Source organism: Mus pahari, chromosome 4, assembly GCF_900095145.1.
Source record: "Mus pahari chromosome 4, PAHARI_EIJ_v1.1, whole genome shotgun sequence".
NCBI classification, from domain to species: Eukaryota; Metazoa; Chordata; class Mammalia; order Rodentia; family Muridae; genus Mus; species Mus pahari.
In genome coordinates, this window is record NC_034593.1 from 56,249,362 (window position 1) to 56,258,732 (window position 9,371).

The following is a 9,371-nucleotide window of genomic DNA, read 5'->3' on the forward strand; positions in this document are numbered from 1 at the left end:
TGAGTTCCAGGACAGCCAGGGCTATACAGAGAAACCCTGTCTCGAAAAACAAAAACAAACAAAACAAAACAAAACAAAAAGGCCCCCATGTGCTCAAATATATGAATACTTAGTCATCAAGAAGTGGCTCTATTTAGAATTAGGAAGTGTGGCCTTGTTGGGGTAAGTGTCACCTAGTTGGAGGAAGTATGTCACTGGGGATGGGTTTTGAGGTTCCAGAAACTTCCAAGGCAAGTCCAAATAGCTCTCTCTTTCTCTCTTCCTGCTGTCTATGGATCTGGATGTAGAACTCTCAGCTCCTTCAGCCCCATGTGTTCCTGTGCGCCAACGTGCTACCTGCCATGATGATAATGGACTAACCTCTGATACTGTAAGTTAGCCCAATTAAATGCTTTCCTTTATAAGAGTAGCAATGGTCACGATGTGTCTTCACAGTAATACAACGTTGACTAGGACAAAAGGAATGAAATCAGTATGGTTTTTAGTTTCTATATTTGAGGAAAAAATAGTAAGTTTGCATTTCTATTTGTTTTTTTTCCCCTTTACTTTGAGATATGTCCCATACATACTAGGCAAAACCACTGAGTTAAACCCAGACCTTTTACATTGGTGTTCCTGTGTTGGGGGTGGGGGGTGGGTACACTTATGTGTGAATGTGCACATGAGGACACATGCATATGAAGACCAGAAGACAACCTTGGGTGTTGTTCCTCAGGTGTTGTCAATTCCCCATTCCCATCCCATTTTGAGACTATATAATTCCTTGGAATTCACCAAGTAGGCAAGCAATTTCATTAAGTTTTGTAACAAGTTACATTAACTTTAATACTGCAAACATAGGAAGTAGGCACCTATAAAGTAGCATCTAGACTAATAATTGCTAGCCTTATTTAAGTATCACTTTTGAACTCCTCTGTATGTGCATGCACACATGTGTGTGTGTGTGTGTTTGTGTGTGTGTGTATACACATGTGCGCACACGCGCGCGTTCTTGAGTGCAGGTGCATGTTCTGTGTTAAACTTTTAAGTGCTATTGCTGTTTGGTATCATACCTTTACAGTGGTACCAACTTCTCTCTTCCTCATTCTCTGCAGTTCCTAAGATTTTTCCCTGATTATATGTATGTCATTTGAAGAAGTGTATGAGTAGGCTCAAATAATACGTGATCTTTGGCATTAGGTATAACCCTATTCCCAGAATTAGTATCCTTAAAATGCAAATAATATGTTTAAAGATCAATCTCAGTAGATATTATATTTGTTCTTTTTTATTGTGTAAAGCCATTGATTTTTATGGATACAACATCAGTGGAGTTTTGTTTTGAGACATGTTCTAACTATATAGTCCAGATTGACCTCCCAAGTGCTGGGGTGGAACAAACAAATTTATTCTAAGTGTTTTTCTAATTCTTCAAAGATACTTTACATGTATACAATGTATCTTGATCATATCCAATACAAATTCTTCCTTTTGATTTCCCCACTACAACCCCCTCTCACTTTTATATCTTCTATCTTCTTCTTTTTTTTAGAGCCTACTGAGTTCAATTAGTGGTTACCTGCATTTATGTGTCTTTGGAGGCTAATCACTGGAGCATGGGCAACCTACCAGCAGCCACACACTCAAAGAAAAATGACTCTTCTCCCAGCAGCCAACAATTATCAACAGTTCCTGAGTTAGGGATGAAGCCTTCTGAGCCCCTCTCCCATCAGTGTTGTAATGTTGACTGGATTGATCTTGTTCAGGTAATGATAGATCCTGTGAGTTCATGAGTGCCATGTAATGCCTAGAAGAGTACTACACAGCACTTCTCCCCATCCTCCAGATGCCACATTATACCGTGAGGCTTGTTGGGGTGGCAGGAAATGGTTAACAGGCAGGGCTGAGTACATACCCATCACTTGTTTTCAGCAGTTTGGTCAGTTGAGTCTTTGTGTGTACTTCTCTCCCCTGTAGACAGAAGGTTCTTTGACAAAGGTTGAAAGCAGCACTAATGTATGGGTATAATCATAAATATTTAGAGAGCAGTTTGATGTTTCACAAAACAATAGTGGTCAGTTTCCCCTCCCACGACCTCTGATCTCCTGGGATGGGCTTTTTAAAAGGCTTAAAAAAAGCATGAACTTCCTCATATGAAGCAGACACAAATCTAATCAGTAAGTAGTTTTTTGTTTTTTGTTTTGTTTGTTTGTTTTTGTTTGTTTGTTTTGGTTTTTTTGAGACAGGGATTCTCTGTGTATCCCTGGCTATCCTGGAATGCACTCTGTAGACCAGGCTGGCCTCAAACTCGGAAATCTACCTGCCTCTGTCTCCCAAGTGCTGGGATTAAAGGTGTGCGCCACCACTGCCTCAGTAAGTAGTTTTATTAGCCTATTTATTTATTCAATTTTAAATTTAAAAACATGTATTTTGACTAGACACTATTTATTTATTTTTAAAAAGGGTTTCATATAGCCCAGGATAGCCTCGATCTCACTACAGGCTGGTTTTTTTTTAATCAGTATTTTAAATAATTTCTTCCAAATATTACTCCTTAACTATAGTACTGTTTTTTTTTTTCTTTAGTGGTGATGTTGTGGGGGATCTTTCTGGAATAAGCACTCCAACACTATTGAGAATGAAGTAAAGATGCCACCAAAGCCAGTATAGTTCCTGAAAGCCCTCAGTATAGGGCCCAGTTAGAATTCTTATTTTATATTCTAAAACCACAAGGTGAGGTGAACAAGCAATTGAGATTTTTGCAGAAGCCTGCTTGGCAGTCAGCTTTTTGTTTCTTAAAGACATACAGCTTATTTGACTAATGTAAGCTTTTGTGATCAGGTTGTTAAATGGAGGGACCTATTGTGCTTTAGCCAGGTTGGTCTGTTCCAGGTAGCAACATGAAGTTGTGTTGAACAGTGCCAGCAGAGCTAATAATTGTTTTTATTTTACTCCAGTTAATTTAGCAATCAACTGAATGCTAAATTTCTGTATCCAACTAAACAAAAATACAAGCAAGAGAAATCTACTAGTGCAAAATTTTAGGGAAAATTTTAGTTTTAATCCAACTCATGTTTTTTGTCTGTGTATAGTTTTGTTTCTAAATGAACAGTGATAATACAAACCAAACAAAAACTAAACAACCTTTTAACTAAAAGAAAGCCTACAGCCAGATGTAAATGACATGCATATCGTAATTACAGTACTGAAGAGACCAAGGCAAGAGATTCACAGTTACAGAGCAGCCTGGGCTACACTGTGAGTTTTGAGATGACCCAGTTCAGAGTCTCTTTTATAAAGGCATTAATTCCTTTCACGACAGCTCCATTTCATGACCTAGTCACTTCTCAAAGGCTCCACATTCAGAGATTAGGGGTTAAGACTAAGGAGAATAATATGGGAAGACATAATAATTCTACTTATGTTATATCAGTTCATCTCCTTCTACAAAACATACTCATTACATCCCAGTACCCCCAATCTCATTACATCCCAGTACCCCAGTGCCTTAGCTTTTACCTGTATCAACTCTAAATCCAAGGCCTCATCTACATATCGTCTAAGTCAGATATGGGTAATGTGGTTAATAGCAATCGTCAACTTGACCGAATCTAGAATCATTAAAGAGGCAAGGCTGTAAAGAATTATCTCATTAAGTTAGTAGCTTCTGGGCACGCCTGTAACAGATTGTCTTGGTTAGGTTATTTGAAGTGGGGAAATATTCCCAGGCTTAATTAAAAGGGAGGAAGTTAGGGAGCCTGGCATTCATCTTTCTCTGCTTCCTGACTGTAGTTTCAATGTCACCACATGCCTCAAGATCCCATCACCAGGACTTCTGTTATGATTGACTAACCTTGAACTGTAGCCAAACTAAATCCTCTTCTCCCTTGTTGCTTTTACAGTGTGGTTTTTTTTTTTAATCACAGCAACAGGTGAAGGGTATTCGACTATATATGAATGACTTGATATAGCATTAATTTTGAGGGAAATTGCTCCCAAAGAGATATATGAGATATATGCTCTAGATTTTCAGAATTCAGTGATGAGCCCAGAATGCTGAATCATTCCTGTCATCCCATAATGTGAGTTTCAGATCAGGCTTGGCTACTAAGTGAGACCCAGCCTCAAGACAGTACATGTAGTTATAGGACAGGCGTAGAACAAATATCTCATATCTATAGAGATAAGAAAGAAAGAAATGGCAAGTCTTAGATAAATCCAAATTACATGGCAGATTATATATAATATTAGGGCTTGAGAATAATCATTGTCTTAGTCACTGCTCTATTGCTATGAAAAGATGTCATGACCATGGGAACTCTTATGAAAGAAAGCATTTCATTGAGCTAGCTTACAGATTCAGAGATTTAGTCCAGCTGGGGAGTGGAGGCACATACCTTTAATCCCAGCACTTGGGAGGCAGAGGCAGGCATATTTCTGAGTTTGAGGTTAGCCTGGTCTACAGAGTGAGTTCCAGGGCAGCCAGGGCTACACAGAGAAACCCTATCTCGAAAAAACAAAACAAAACAAAACAAAAACAAAAACCAAAAAAAAAATCCCAGAGATTTAGTCCATTATCATCATAGCATGAAACATGATAGCATGCAGGCAGACATGGTGCTGGGGAAGTAACTGAAAGTTCTACAACAAGATCTACAGGGGGAGAGGGAGAGAGAGAGAGAGAGAGAGAGAGAGAGAGAGAGAGAAAGACAGAGACACACTCTGGGCTGATAATGGGCTTTTTGAAACCTCAAACCTAACCCCAGTGACACAGTTTCTACAGCAAGGTCACATCTAATCCTTTCAAATAGTGCCATTCCCTGGTAACCAAGTATTCAAATCTGTGAGCCATAGGACCTGTTATTTTTTCAACCACCACAATTCTTTTGGCCTTTTGATTGTCTGTGGTAGAGATCCTGCCCTTGCAGACCTACCTAATAGAGACTTTTCTCCAGACAGCTCAGGTCCTGCAGCTTTGTTTAGAGGCAGTTTGTAGTAGTCAAGGCTGGCCAGCCACATAAAATTTTCTATATAGCTGAGGATAACCTTGAACTTATCCTCCTGTCTTATCTCCCAAGGGCTTAAACTACAGGCATGAACCACCACACCCAACGTAGGTAGTGATGGGTACCACAAATTCCACCCTCTGCAGAGCACGGCACCTGAATGCTCTCTGCCACAATTTACTTTACAAGGTTTGCCTCTTCTGGTAAGTAATGTTTTCATTTTCATCTGAGACTTCCTCAGAATAGCCTTTACTGTTTATTTTACACCAGCATTTTCTTCAGTATTACTCAAGGATTCTGTGGGAAGACTGTAGTTCCCTCTTATTTTCTTTTTAAAAGTAATTTTTATTTATGTGTGTTTGCTTGCCTGGGTGTATACGCAGTGTGTGCAGGTGCTCTCATCAGCCAGAAGGTGGCATCAGATCCTCTGAAACTGTAATGACAAGCAATGTAATGAAAAGAGGTCTTCTGTAAGAGCAGCATATGCTCTTATGCTCAGCCATCTCTCCAATCTATCTGTGAGTGTCAGACAGATGGCTGTCTTGCAGAATTTGGTTTACCCACTGGCCTCTGGCTCATAGCTGGCAATGTCTATGGAATTCTTGCCAGATGGGATTTGTTTCCACTGAGGGTGATGGCATCTCTCCGTGTACTTCTAAGACTGAGCCAGCCACCTGATATTTGTACATTTCTTGTGTCGGGCCTTTTTGCTTTGAACAAGTATCTTACTAGGCCTTCCCTCTCTCAGAGGCCAAATTAAGGCCCCCAGACTTATTAATGTTCTATGGTCTCAGGACATCAGTCAGACAGATAGCTTAGCTTTTAAATAATACATGCTCTTAGGTGAACTAGCATGACACAATGATGTTTCTCTCTGCTGCTGACCTGTCTATAGGAGAGATCAGTCTCACCAAATATATGAGGGTCATGTGTGGGCTTAACCTGAAGGGAGGGCTGCAGGGCTTTCATATGGCTGGCCTCTGGACTGCTTTTGAAGCAGCTTCCCAGCCTCCTCGCTGGCCAGGGCACTGTTTTGTCTGTGTTTGGCTTGCTTCTCTGAGCAATGTTGGTTTTACTCTCTTCAATTTTTTCACTTCTTTCATGGATTTCTATACTTTTCCTCTCTGGGATAAATCTTTTTTCCCCCCTTATTCTGATTCTCTCACCAACTAACACGGAGGCAGCTCTCGTCTGTCATCTTAACAGAAGTCTGTTTGAGAAGACGACTGTGGTGGTTGGTATATGCTTGGCCCAGGGAGTGGCACTATTAGAAGGTGTGGTCCTCTTGGAGAGGTGTAACCTTGTTGGAATAGGTATGTCACTGTGGGCTTGGGCTTTAAGATCCTCACCCTAGCTGCCTGGAAGTCAGTCTTCCACTAGCACCTTTCAGATAAAGATGTAGAATTCTCAGCTCTGCTTGACCCTGCCTGCCTAGATGCTGCCATGCTCCCACCTTGGTGATAATGGACTGAACCTCTGAACCTGTAAGTCAGCCCCAATTAAATGTTTTCCTTTATAAGACTTGCCTTGGTCATAGTATCTGGTCACAGGGTAAAACCCCAACTAAGACATGGGCATTGAGATTCAGCCTCACTATGCTACCCCAGCTGCCCTGAAAATCACTATATTGACCAGGATGTTTGCAAATTGTCATTGATCCAGCCTGCCTCTGCTTTCTAAGTACCAGAATTATAGGTTTCTAAAGTAGCCCAGTATACACTGCACTCTGGTCATTTATCGTTGTGGACTGCTTGTTTGGTGGGTCAGTCATCAGCTGATTGACTTTTTTTTTTTTTAATTGCTGTTTGTTTTGAGACGTCACAGTTTTGCCTAGGCTGGTCTGGAACTCAGGGGCAACCTTGCCTCAGTCTCCTAAGTGATAGGAATCTAGCTTTGAGTCAGCATGCTCAAACACTGGACATGATTGTATATTTAGGTTTTTAGTCATCCTTTGCCTAACTAGAATAAACCTCAAGAATCAGTTTGGACAGTTTAATTAACCAAGTGGCTTATACCAAAATATTGATTACTCCACTTTGGGTTTTTGTTTGTCTGCTTTTAAATCATTGACATGTTCAATATGGTATGATCTACCTAGGCCATCCTATAAATAGTCAAAGGTAATTGGGTTAATTTGGAGTATTTTAAACAACACACTGGGATCTACTAAGTTCTTTTTTTTTTTCTTCTTGTAGTCAGAATTATTATGTTTCAGTTTAGAAAGTTCCTAATCAGGGCTAGTGAGATGGCTCAGCGGTTAAGAGCACCAACTACTCTTCCAAAGGTCCTGAGTTCAAATCCCAGCAACCACATGGTGGCTCACAACCATCCGTAACAAATCTGATGCCCTCTTACGGAGTGTCTGAAGTCAGCAACAGCGTACACACATATAATAAATAAATAAATCTTTTAAAAAAAAGAAAGAAAGTTCCTAATCTTTCTTGAATCTGGGGGGAAGTGTTAAAAGAATATATTTATCTTCCCCTTCTTATTAAGTACTAGAAATCCCAATAAGCTTATATTTAGTTTACTGGATAATTTTACCAGAAAGATACTGTGACTTCTTGTGGTTCCTGAAAGGCCAAGGCATTTGGCCAAGAGAAAACACAGTAGCCAAGCTCAGTGAAATTCTGATACTAAGAAGTTTCAGCTGGGGTTTACAGAATATTTTTCAAAAGCACAAAGAGTGATTTACACTCAGGCTTTTGACCCCTAGTTTCTTTTATCCTGGGCTCCATTTCAAAAATTAATTCCACCCTTTTGTGGCTCCTGCCTGTAATTTGATGTTTGTGGATTTTGTCTCATTTGTTCACTAATAAAATCGAATGACTGAGATTTTTGTTTAAAAAAAAACAATAATATTTCTTAGCCATATTTTTCTTTTCTCTCCCCTCCTTTATTTTAGAACTCTCATTTAGATCCCACACCCATTTTTTTTAAATGGGTCATTGTTCTTTTTTTTTCCTTTGATATTTTTGAGTTCTTTGTATGTTCTGGATATTATTATGTTCTCTACCACACATGGTGGCAGATCCCCCTTCCCTCACTTGATTGTTTTATTAGCTGTGAAGCATGAAGATTTTCAGGTTCATGAAGTCCCACTTATAAACTGTTGGCCTTAGTTCTTGGACAACTAGAGTCCTATCAGGAGTCCTTTCCTACACGTACATCATATAGCCACTGCTTGTAATTTTTCCTAGCAGTTTCAGCGTGGCAGGTTTGACATCTCGGTCTCTCACCCATTTGGAATTAGTTTTCATGCAAGGTGATAGAGAGGGGTCTATTCTTTCCTGTTTTTCTTTTGTTCTTTTTGAAAAATAAATGAACATCTTGTTTTCTCAGGACCATGTGTGAAAGATCCCACTTTTTAGCTAGTGTATGTTTTGACATCTTTGTCAAATATCAGATTGCTGTAGCTATGTGTGCTTGTTCGTACTCATTGTTTTGATTTTTTGATTTTTAATTTTTTTTTATAGATAGCATTTCTCTGTGTATCCCTTGCAGACCTGGACTCAATTTATAAATCAGGTTGGCCTTGAACTCACAGAGATCCACCCGCCTCTATACAACCATGCCCAGCACCATATTGTTTTTTATTATTATTACTATGACTCTATAATATTTCTTGAGGTCTTGGATAGCAATTCCTACATCATTGCTATTTTTGCTCAGAATTAGTTTGGCTGTCTGGACTCTTACATGGTTCTATAAACCATAAAGTTTTTTTTAAAGCAATGAGAAATGAATCTGTGCTTGGACTGTAATTCATCCAATGAATAAAAGGCAGAGAAACAATTTTTTTTAAAGATTTATTTATTTATTATATGTAAGTACACTGTAGCTATCTTCAGACACTCCAGAAGAGAGCGTCAGATCTTGGTACNGATGGTTATGAGCCACAATGTGGTTGCTGGGATTTGAACTCNGGACCTTCGGAAGAACAGTCGGGTGCTCTTACCCACTGAGCCATCTCACCAGCCCCCCAGAGAAACAATTTTGTTTGCAAATTAAAGCAAGATTAGAAAACGCTACAGAGGCTGGGAACGAAAGCCCCAGATTTCATCCTTAGTATGTTAACAGGAAACAAAATTAGAAGAGTCTATACAGCTTCTACCTAGAATACTCTCCCTNGAAATTCTGACCTGATGCAGAGGTAAGGGAGAGGCTACANTGAGCTGAAGATGCTCTGAGGGTCAAGGTGTTTCAGTCCTCAGAAGATATTCTCAAAGCCATGTCAGAAGTATGAATGAGAAAGTCTTTAGAATAGATTATTCTAAGTCCCAGCCTTTGGGCTACTCTATCTCTGGCCTGGTAGAGGCAGCCTTTAGGCTGCTTCAGCTGATACACTATCACAGAGAAAAAATATTCTTTTTTTCTTTCTTTTTT

General features: G+C 39.6%; 1 long non-coding RNA gene across 1 annotated transcript in view; it reads left to right on the forward strand.

Moving 5' to 3' along the window:
* The window catches only part of LOC115063829, a 3,668-nt gene extending 1,929 nt beyond the window's left edge, over positions 1-1,739 (forward strand). Inside the window, exons 2-3 of the long non-coding RNA XR_003843696.1 lie at positions 288-370; positions 1,532-1,739. This is a non-coding gene — a long non-coding RNA (uncharacterized LOC115063829). The remainder of the gene's footprint in view (positions 1-287; positions 371-1,531) is intronic.
* Positions 1,740-9,371: the final 7,632 nt, after the last annotated feature.